Source organism: Corythoichthys intestinalis, chromosome 1, assembly GCF_030265065.1.
Source record: "Corythoichthys intestinalis isolate RoL2023-P3 chromosome 1, ASM3026506v1, whole genome shotgun sequence".
In the NCBI taxonomy this organism is placed as follows: Eukaryota; Metazoa; Chordata; class Actinopteri; order Syngnathiformes; family Syngnathidae; genus Corythoichthys; species Corythoichthys intestinalis.
Genome location: NC_080395.1, coordinates 84,255,488 through 84,267,737, shown reverse-complemented (window position 1 = coordinate 84,267,737; position 12,250 = coordinate 84,255,488).

Below are 12,250 nucleotides of genomic sequence, written 5' to 3'. Positions count from 1 at the left end.
GTAGTTACATGTGGAAATTTGGTTCTAGGACATTTGATTTGAGCGCAATCCTCAAACTTAGGTCAAAAAAGCCATTTAAGCCTTTTCACAGTGAGATCTATGCGATATGGCCGAGAAATGTAATTTTGATGTTAACTCCCAAACCGCTGCGCAGAAGTCAACCAAACTTCACCCAATAGTGTATTTTATCACAATCTAGTAGTTACATTTGGAAATTTAGTTCTAGGACATTTGGTTTGAGCGCAATCATCAAACTTAGGTCAAAAAAGCCATTTAAGCCTTTTCACAGTGAGATCTATGCGATATGGCCGAGAAATGTAATTTTGATGTTAACTCCCAAACCGCTGCGCAGAAGTCAACCAAACTTCACCCAATAGTGTATTGTATCACAATTTAGTAGTTACATGTGGAAATTTGGTTCTAGGACATTTGATTTGAGCGCAATTCTCAAACTTAGGTCGAAAAAGCCATTTAAGCCTTTTCACAGTGAGATCTATGCGATATGGCCGAGAAATGTAATTTTGATGTTAACTCCCAAACCGCTGCGCAGAAGTCAACCAAACTTCACCCAATAGTGTATTTTATCACAATCTAGTAGTTACATTTGGAAATTTAGTTTTAGGACATTTGGTTTGAGCGCAATTTTCAAACTTAATTAAAAAAAGTCATTTAAGCCTTTTCACAGTGAGATCTATGCGATATGGCCGAGAAATGTAATTTTGATGTTAACTCCCAAACCGCTGCGCAGAAGTCAACCAAACTTCACCCAATAGTGTATTTTATCACAATCTAGTAGTTACATTTGGAAATTTAGTTCTAGGACATTTGGTTTGAGCGCAATCATCAAACTTAGGTCAAAAAAGCCATTTAAGCCTTTTCACAGTGAGATCTATGAGATATGGCCGAGAAATGTAATTTTGATGTTAACTCCCAAACCGCTGCGCAGAAGTCAACCAAACTTCACCCAATAGTGTATTTTATCACAATCTAGTAGTTACATTTGGAAATTTAGTTCTAGGACATTTGGTTTGAACGCAATCATCAAACTTAATTAAAAAAAGTCATTTAAGCCTTTTCACAGTGAGATCTATGCGATATGGCCGAGAAATGTAATTTTGATGTTAACTCCCAAACCGCTGCGCAGAAGTCAACCAAACTTCACCCAATAGTGTATTGTATCACAATCTAGTAGTTACATGTGGAAATTTGGTTCTAGGACATTTGATTTGAGCGCAATTCTCAAACTTAGGTCAAAAAAGCCATTTAAGCCTTTTCACAGTGAGATCTATGCGATATGGCTGAGAAATGTAATTTTGATGTTAACTCCCAAACCGCTGCGCAGAAGTCAACCAAACTTCACCCAATAGTGTATTTTATCACAATCTAGTAGTTACATTTGGAAATTTAGTTTTAGGACATTTGGTTTGAGCGCAATTTTCAAACTTAATTAAAAAAAGTCATTTAAGCCTTTTCACAGTGAGATCTATGCGATATGGCCGAGAAATGTAATTTTGATGTTCACTCCCAAACCGCTGCGCAGAAGTCAACCAAACTTCACCCATTAGTGTATTGTATCACAATCTAGTAGTTACATGTGGAAATTTGGTTTTAGGACATTTGATTTGAGCGCAATCCTCAAACTTAGGTCAAAAAAGCCATTTAAGCCTTTTCACAGTGAGATCTATGCGATATGGCCGAGAAATGTAATTTTGATGTTAACTCCCAAACCGCTGCGCAGAAGTCAACCAAACTTCACCCAATAGTGTATTTTATCACAATCTAGTAGTTACATTTGGTAATTTAGTTTTAGGACATTTGGTTTGAGCGCATTCTTCAAACTTAATTAAAAAAAGTCATTTAAGCCTTTTCACAGTGAGATCTATGCGATATGGCCGAGAAATGTAATTTTGATGTTCACTCCCAAACCGCTGCGGAGAAGTCAACCAAACTTCACCCATTAGTGTATTGTATCACAATCTAGTAGTTACATGTGGAAATTTGGGTCTAGGACATTTGATTTGAGCGCAATCCTCAAACTTAGGTCAAAAAAGCCATTTAAGCCTTTTCACAGTGAGATCTATGCTATATGGCCGAGAAATGTAATTTTGATTTTAACTCCCAAACCGCTGCGCAAAAGTCAACCAAACTTCACCCAATAGTGTATTTTATCATAATCTAGTAGTTACATTTGGAAATTTAGTTCTAGGACATTTGGTTTGAGCGCAATCTTCAAACTTAATTAAAAAAAGTCATTTAAGCCTTTTCACAGTGAGATCTATGCGATATGGCCGAGAAATGTAATTTTGATGTTAACTCCCAAACCGCTGCGCAGAAGTCAACCAAACTTCACCCATTAGTGTATTGTATCACAATCTAGTAGTTACATGTGGAAATTTGGTTCTAGGACATTTGATTTGAGCGCAATTCTCAAACTTAGGTCAAAAAAGCCATTTAAGCCTTTTCACAGTGAGATCTATGCGATATGGCCGAGAAATGTAATTTTGATGTTAACTCCCAAACCGCTGCGCAGAGGTCAACCAAACTTCACCGAATAGTGTATTTTATCACAATCTAGTAGTTACATTTGGAAATTTAGTTCTAGGACATTTGGTTTGAGCGCATTCTTCAAACTTAATTAAAAAAAGTCATTTAAGCCTTTTCACAGTGAGATCTATGCGATATGGCCGAGAAATGTAATTTTGATGTTCACTCCCAAACCGCTGCGGAGAAGTCAACCAAACTTCACCCGTTAGTGTATTGTATCACAATCTAGTAGTTACATGTGGAAATTTGGGTCTAGGACATTTGATTTGAGCGAAATCCTCAAACTTAGGTCAAAAAAGCCATTTAAGCCTTTTCACAGTGAGATCTATGCGATATGGCCGAGAAATGTAATTTTGATTTTAACTCCCAAACCGCTGCGCAGAAGTCAACCAAACTTCACCCAATAGTGTATTTTATCATAATCTAGTAGTTACATTTGGAAATTTAGTTCTAGGACATTTGGTTTGAGCGCAATCTTCAAACTTAATTAAAAAAAGTCATTTAAGCCTTTTCACAGTGAGATCTATGCGATATGGCCGAGAAATGTAATTTTGATGTTAACTCCCAAACCGCTGCGCAGAAGTCAACCAAACTTCACCCAATAGTGTATTTTATCACAATCTAGTAGTTACATTTGGAAATTTAGTTCTAGGACATTTGGTTTGAGCGCAATCATCAAACTTAGGTCAAAAAAGCCATTTAAGCCTTTTCACAGTGAGATCTATGCGATATGGCCGAGAAATGTAATTTTGATGTTAACTCCCAAACCGCTGCGCAGAAGTCAACCAAACTTCACCCAATAGTGTATTGTATCACAATCTAGTAGTTACATGTGAAAATTTGGTTCTAGGACATTTGATTTGAGCGCAATTCTCAAATTTAGGTCAAAAAAGCAATTTAAGCCTTTTCACAGTGAGATCTATGCGATATGGCCGAGAAATGTAATTTTGATGTTAACTCCCAAACCGCTGCGCAGAAGTCAACCAAACTTCACCCAATAGTGTATTTTATCACAATCTAGTAGTTACATTTGGAAATTTAGTTTTAGGACATTTGGTTTGAGCGCAATTTTCAAACTTAATTAAAAAAAGTCATTTAAGCCTTTTCACAGTGAGATCTATGCGATATGGCCGAGAAATGTAATTTTGATGTTAACTCCCAAACCGCTGCGCAGAAGTCAACCAAACTTCACCCAATAGTGTATTTTATCACAATCTAGTAGTTACATTTGGAAATTTAGTTCTAGGACATTTGGTTTGAGCGCAATCATCAAACTTAGGTCAAAAAAGCCATTTAAGCCTTTTCACAGTGAGATCTATGCGATATGGCCGAGAAATGTAATTTTGATGTTAACTCCCAAACCGCTGCGCAGAAGTCAACCAAACTTCACCCAATAGTGTATTTTATCACAATCTAGTAGTTACATTTGGAAATTTAGTTCTAGGACATTTGGTTTGAGCGCAATCATCAAACTTAATTAAAAAAAGTCATTTAAGCCTTTTCACAGTGAGATCTATGCGATATGGCCGAGAAATGTAATTTTGATGTTAACTCCCAAACCGCTGCGCAGAAGTCAACCAAACTTCACCCAATAGTGTATTGTATCACAATCTAGTAGTTACATGTGGAAATTTGGTTCTAGGACATTTGATTTGAGCGCAATTCTCAAACTTAGGTCAAAAAAGCCATTTAAGCCTTTTCACAGTGAGATCTATGCGATATGGCTGAGAAATGTAATTTTGATGTTAACTCCCAAACCGCTGCGCAGAAGTCAACCAAACTTCACCCAATAGTGTATTTTATCACAATCTAGTAGTTACATTTGGAAATTTAGTTTTAGGACATTTGGTTTGAGCGCAATTTTCAAACTTAATTAAAAAAAGTCATTTAAGCCTTTTCACAGTGAGATCTATGCGATATGGCCGAGAAATGTAATTTTGATGTTCACTCCCAAACCGCTGCGGAGAAGTCAACCAAACTTCACCCATTAGTGTATTGTATCACAATCTAGTAGTTACATGTGGAAATTTGGGTCTAGGACATTTGATTTGAGCGCAATCCTCAAACTTAGGTCAAAAAAGCCATTTAAGCCTTTTCACAGTGAGATCTATGCTATATGGCCGAGAAATGTAATTTTGATTTTAACTCCCAAACCGCTGCGCAAAAGTCAACCAAACTTCACCCAATAGTGTATTTTATCATAATCTAGTAGTTACATTTGGAAATTTAGTTCTAGGACATTTGGTTTGAGCGCAATCTTCAAACTTAATTAAAAAAAGTCATTTAAGCCTTTTCACAGTGAGATCTATGCGATATGGCCGAGAAATGTAATTTTGATGTTAACTCCCAAACCGCTGCGCAGAAGTCAACCAAACTTCACCCATTAGTGTATTGTATCACAATCTAGTAGTTACATGTGGAAATTTGGTTCTAGGACATTTGATTTGAGCGCAATTCTCAAACTTAGGTCAAAAAAGCCATTTAAGCCTTTTCACAGTGAGATCTATGCGATATGGCCGAGAAATGTAATTTTGATGTTAACTCCCAAACCGCTGCGCAGAGGTCAACCAAACTTCACCGAATAGTGTATTTTATCACAATCTAGTAGTTACATTTGGAAATTTAGTTATAGGACATTTGGTTTGAGCGCATTCTTCAAACTTAATTAAAAAAAGTCATTTAAGCCTTTTCACAGTGAGATCTATGCGATATGGCCGAGAAATGTAATTTTGATGTTCACTCCCAAACCGCTGCGGAGAAGTCAACCAAACTTCACCCGTTAGTGTATTGTATCACAATCTAGTAGTTACATGTGGAAATTTGGGTCTAGGACATTTGATTTGAGCGAAATCCTCAAACTTAGGTCAAAAAAGCCATTTAAGCCTTTTCACAGTGAGATCTATGCGATATGGCCGAGAAATGTAATTTTGATTTTAACTCCCAAACCGCTGCGCAGAAGTCAACCAAACTTCACCCAATAGTGTATTTTATCATAATCTAGTAGTTACATTTGGAAATTTAGTTCTAGGACATTTGGTTTGAGCGCAATCTTCAAACTTAATTAAAAAAAGTCATTTAAGCCTTTTCACAGTGAGATCTATGCGATATGGCCGAGAAATGTAATTTTGATGTTAACTCCCAAACCGCTGCGCAGAAGTCAACCAAACTTCACCCAATAGTGTATTTTATCACAATCTAGTAGTTACATTTGGAAATTTAGTTTTAGGACATTTGGTTTGAGCGCAATTTTCAAACTTAATTAAAAAAAGTCATTTAAGCCTTTTCACAGTGAGATCTATGCGATATGGCCGAGAAATGTAATTTTGATGTTCACTCCCAAACCGCTGCGCAGAAGTCAACCAAACTTCACCCAATAGTGTATTGTATCACAATCTAGTAGTTACATGTGGAAATTTGGTTCTAGGACATTTGATTTGAGCGCAATTCTCAAATTTAGGTCAAAAAAGCCATTTAAGCCTTTTCACAGTGAGATCTATGCGATATGGCTGAGAAATGTAATTTTGATGTTAACTCCCAAACCGCTGCGCAGAAGTCAACCAAACTTCACCCAATAGTGTATTTTATCACAATCTAGTAGTTACATTTGGAAATTTAGTTTTAGGACATTTGGTTTGAGCGCAATTTTCAAACTTAATTAAAAAAAGTCATTTAAGCCTTTTCACAGTGAGATCTATGCGATATGGCCGAGAAATGTAATTTTGATGTTAACTCCCAAACCGCTGCGCAGAAGTCAACCAAACTTCACCCAATAGTGTATTTTATCACAATCTAGTAGTTACATTTGGAAATTTAGTTCTAGGACATTTGGTTTGAGCGCAATCATCAAACTTAGGTCAAAAAAGCCATTTAAGCCTTTTCACAGTGAGATCTATGCGATATGGCCGAGAAATGTAATTTTGATGTTAACTCCCAAACCGCTGCGCAGAAGTCAACCAAACTTCACCCAATAGTGTATTTTATCACAATCTAGTAGTTACATTTGGAAATTTAGTTCTAGGACATTTGGTTTGAGCGCAATCATCAAACTTAATTAAAAAAAGTCATTTAAGCCTTTTCACAGTGAGATCTATGCGATATGGCCGAGAAATGTAATTTTGATGTTAACTCCCAAACCGCTGCGCAGAAGTCAACCAAACTTCACCCAATAGTGTATTGTATCACAATCTAGTAGTTACATGTGGAAATTTGGTTCTAGGACATTTGATTTGAGCGCAATTCTCAAACTTAGGTCAAAAAAGCCATTTAAGCCTTTTCACAGTGAGATCTATGCGATATGGCTGAGAAATGTAATTTTGATGTTAACTCCCAAACCGCTGCGCAGAAGTCAACCAAACTTCACCCAATAGTGTATTTTATCACAATCTAGTAGTTACATTTGGAAATTTAGTTTTAGGACATTTGGTTTGAGCGCAATTTTCAAACTTAATTAAAAAAAGTCATTTAAGCCTTTTCACAGTGAGATCTATGCGATATGGCCGAGAAATGTAATTTTGATGTTCACTCCCAAACCGCTGCGGAGAAGTCAACCAAACTTCACCCATTAGTGTATTGTATCACAATCTAGTAGTTACATGTGGAAATTTGGGTCTAGGACATTTGATTTGAGCGCAATCCTCAAACTTAGGTCAAAAAAGCCATTTAAGCCTTTTCACAGTGAGATCTATGCTATATGGCCGAGAAATGTAATTTTGATTTTAACTCCCAAACCGCTGCGCAAAAGTCAACCAAACTTCACCCAATAGTGTATTTTATCATAATCTAGTAGTTACATTTGGAAATTTAGTTCTAGGACATTTGGTTTGAGCGCAATCTTCAAACTTAATTAAAAAAAGTCATTTAAGCCTTTTCACAGTGAGATCTATGCGATATGGCCGAGAAATGTAATTTTGATGTTAACTCCCAAACCGCTGCGCAGAAGTCAACCAAACTTCACCCATTAGTGTATTGTATCACAATCTAGTAGTTACATGTGGAAATTTGGTTCTAGGACATTTGATTTGAGCGCAATTCTCAAACTTAGGTCAAAAAAGCCATTTAAGCCTTTTCACAGTGAGATCTATGCGATATGGCCGAGAAATGTAATTTTGATGTTAACTCCCAAACCGCTGCGCAGAGGTCAACCAAACTTCACCGAATAGTGTATTTTATCACAATCTAGTAGTTACATTTGGAAATTTAGTTATAGGACATTTGGTTTGAGCGCATTCTTCAAACTTAATTAAAAAAAGTCATTTAAGCCTTTTCACAGTGAGATCTATGCGATATGGCCGAGAAATGTAATTTTGATGTTAACTCCCAAACCGCTGCGCAGAGGTCAACCAAACTTCACCGAATAGTGTATTTTATCACAATCTAGTAGTTACATTTGGAAATTTAGTTTTAGGACATTTGGTTTGAGCGCAATTTTCAAACTTAATTAAAAAAAGTCATTTAAGCCTTTTCACAGTGAGATCTATGCGATATGGCCGAGAAATGTAATTTTGATGTTCACTCCCAAACCGCTGCGCAGAAGTCAACCAAACTTCACCCATTAGTGTATTGTATCACAATCTAGTAGTTACATGTGGAAATTTGGTTCTAGGACATTTGATTTGAGCGCAATCCTCAAACTTAGGTCAAAAAAGCCATTTAAGCCTTTTCACAGTGAGATCTATGCGATATGGCCGAGAAATGTAATTTTGATGTTAACTCCCAAACCGCTGCGCAGAAGTCAACCAAACTTCACCCAATAGTGTATTTTATCACAATCTAGTAGTTACATTTGGAAATTTAGTTCTAGGACATTTGGTTTGAGCGCAATCATCAAACTTAGGTCAAAAAAGCCATTTAAGCCTTTTCACAGTGAGATCTATGCGATATGGCCGAGAAATGTAATTTTGATGTTAACTCCCAAACCGCTGCGCAGAAGTCAACCAAACTTCACCCAATAGTGTATTGTATCACAATTTAGTAGTTACATGTGGAAATTTGGTTCTAGGACATTTGATTTGAGCGCAATTCTCAAACTTAGGTCGAAAAAGCCATTTAAGCCTTTTCACAGTGAGATCTATGCGATATGGCCGAGAAATGTAATTTTGATGTTAACTCCCAAACCGCTGCGCAGAAGTCAACCAAACTTCACCCAATAGTGTATTTTATCACAATCTAGTAGTTACATTTGGAAATTTAGTTTTAGGACATTTGGTTTGAGCGCAATTTTCAAACTTAATTAAAAAAAGTCATTTAAGCCTTTTCACAGTGAGATCTATGCGATATGGCCGAGAAATGTAATTTTGATGTTAACTCCCAAACCGCTGCGCAGAAGTCAACCAAACTTCACCCAATAGTGTATTTTATCACAATCTAGTAGTTACATTTGGAAATTTAGTTCTAGGACATTTGGTTTGAGCGCAATCATCAAACTTAGGTCAAAAAAGCCATTTAAGCCTTTTCACAGTGAGATCTATGAGATATGGCCGAGAAATGTAATTTTGATGTTAACTCCCAAACCGCTGCGCAGAAGTCAACCAAACTTCACCCAATAGTGTATTTTATCACAATCTAGTAGTTACATTTGGAAATTTAGTTCTAGGACATTTGGTTTGAACGCAATCATCAAACTTAATTAAAAAAAGTCATTTAAGCCTTTTCACAGTGAGATCTATGCGATATGGCCGAGAAATGTAATTTTGATGTTAACTCCCAAACCGCTGCGCAGAAGTCAACCAAACTTCACCCAATAGTGTATTGTATCACAATCTAGTAGTTACATGTGGAAATTTGGTTCTAGGACATTTGATTTGAGCGCAATTCTCAAACTTAGGTCAAAAAAGCCATTTAAGCCTTTTCACAGTGAGATCTATGCGATATGGCTGAGAAATGTAATTTTGATGTTAACTCCCAAACCGCTGCGCAGAAGTCAACCAAACTTCACCCAATAGTGTATTTTATCACAATCTAGTAGTTACATTTGGAAATTTAGTTTTAGGACATTTGGTTTGAGCGCAATTTTCAAACTTAATTAAAAAAAGTCATTTAAGCCTTTTCACAGTGAGATCTATGCGATATGGCCGAGAAATGTAATTTTGATGTTCACTCCCAAACCGCTGCGCAGAAGTCAACCAAACTTCACCCATTAGTGTATTGTATCACAATCTAGTAGTTACATGTGGAAATTTGGTTTTAGGACATTTGATTTGAGCGCAATCCTCAAACTTAGGTCAAAAAAGCCATTTAAGCCTTTTCACAGTGAGATCTATGCGATATGGCCGAGAAATGTAATTTTGATGTTAACTCCCAAACCGCTGCGCAGAAGTCAACCAAACTTCACCCAATAGTGTATTTTATCACAATCTAGTAGTTACATTTGGTAATTTAGTTTTAGGACATTTGGTTTGAGCGCATTCTTCAAACTTAATTAAAAAAAGTCATTTAAGCCTTTTCACAGTGAGATCTATGCGATATGGCCGAGAAATGTAATTTTGATGTTCACTCCCAAACCGCTGCGGAGAAGTCAACCAAACTTCACCCATTAGTGTATTGTATCACAATCTAGTAGTTACATGTGGAAATTTGGGTCTAGGACATTTGATTTGAGCGCAATCCTCAAACTTAGGTCAAAAAAGCCATTTAAGCCTTTTCACAGTGAGATCTATGCTATATGGCCGAGAAATGTAATTTTGATTTTAACTCCCAAACCGCTGCGCAAAAGTCAACCAAACTTCACCCAATAGTGTATTTTATCATAATCTAGTAGTTACATTTGGAAATTTAGTTCTAGGACATTTGGTTTGAGCGCAATCTTCAAACTTAATTAAAAAAAGTCATTTAAGCCTTTTCACAGTGAGATCTATGCGATATGGCCGAGAAATGTAATTTTGATGTTAACTCCCAAACCGCTGCGCAGAAGTCAACCAAACTTCACCCATTAGTGTATTGTATCACAATCTAGTAGTTACATGTGGAAATTTGGTTCTAGGACATTTGATTTGAGCGCAATTCTCAAACTTAGGTCAAAAAAGCCATTTAAGCCTTTTCACAGTGAGATCTATGCGATATGGCCGAGAAATGTAATTTTGATGTTAACTCCCAAACCGCTGCGCAGAGGTCAACCAAACTTCACCGAATAGTGTATTTTATCACAATCTAGTAGTTACATTTGGAAATTTAGTTCTAGGACATTTGGTTTGAGCGCATTCTTCAAACTTAATTAAAAAAAGTCATTTAAGCCTTTTCACAGTGAGATCTATGCGATATGGCCGAGAAATGTAATTTTGATGTTCACTCCCAAACCGCTGCGGAGAAGTCAACCAAACTTCACCCGTTAGTGTATTGTATCACAATCTAGTAGTTACATGTGGAAATTTGGGTCTAGGACATTTGATTTGAGCGAAATCCTCAAACTTAGGTCAAAAAAGCCATTTAAGCCTTTTCACAGTGAGATCTATGCGATATGGCCGAGAAATGTAATTTTGATTTTAACTCCCAAACCGCTGCGCAGAAGTCAACCAAACTTCACCCAATAGTGTATTTTATCATAATCTAGTAGTTACATTTGGAAATTTAGTTCTAGGACATTTGGTTTGAGCGCAATCTTCAAACTTAATTAAAAAAAGTCATTTAAGCCTTTTCACAGTGAGATCTATGCGATATGGCCGAGAAATGTAATTTTGATGTTAACTCCCAAACCGCTGCGCAGAAGTCAACCAAACTTCACCCATTAGTGTATTGTATCACAATCTAGTAGTTACATGTGGAAATTTGGTTCTAGGACATTTGATTTGAGCGCAATTCTCAAACTTAGGTCAAAAAAGCCATTTAAGCCTTTTCACAGTGAGATCTATGCGATATGGCCGAGAAATGTAATTTTGATGTTAACTCCCAAACCGCTGCGCAGAGGTCAACCAAACTTCACCGAATAGTGTATTTTATCACAATCTAGTAGTTACATTTGGAAATTTAGTTCTAGGACATTTGGTTTGAGCGCATTCTTCAAACTTAATTAAAAAAAGTCATTTAAGCCTTTTCACAGTGAGATCTATGCGATATGGCCGAGAAATGTAATTTTGATGTTCACTCCCAAACCGCTGCGGAGAAGTCAACCAAACTTCACCCGTTAGTGTATTGTATCACAATCTAGTAGTTACATGTGGAAATTTGGGTCTAGGACATTTGATTTGAGCGAAATCCTCAAACTTAGGTCAAAAAAGCCATTTAAGCCTTTTCACAGTGAGATCTATGCGATATGGCCGAGAAATGTAATTTTGATTTTAACTCCCAAACCGCTGCGCAGAAGTCAACCAAACTTCACCCAATAGTGTATTTTATCATAATCTAGTAGTTACATTTGGAAATTTAGTTCTAGGACATTTGGTTTGAGCGCAATCTTCAAACTTAATTAAAAAAAGTCATTTAAGCCTTTTCACAGTGAGATCTATGCGATATGGCCGAGAAATGTAATTTTGATGTTAACTCCCAAACCGCTGCGCAGAAGTCAACCAAACTTCACCCAATAGTGTATTTTATCACAATCTAGTAGTTACATTTGGAAATTTAGTTCTAGGACATTTGGTTTGAGCGCAATCATCAAACTTAGGTCAAAAAAGCCATTTAAGCCTTTTCACAGTGAGATCTATGCGATATGGCCGAGAAATGTAATTTTGATGTTAACTCCCAAACCGCTGCGCAGAAGTCAACCAAACTTCAC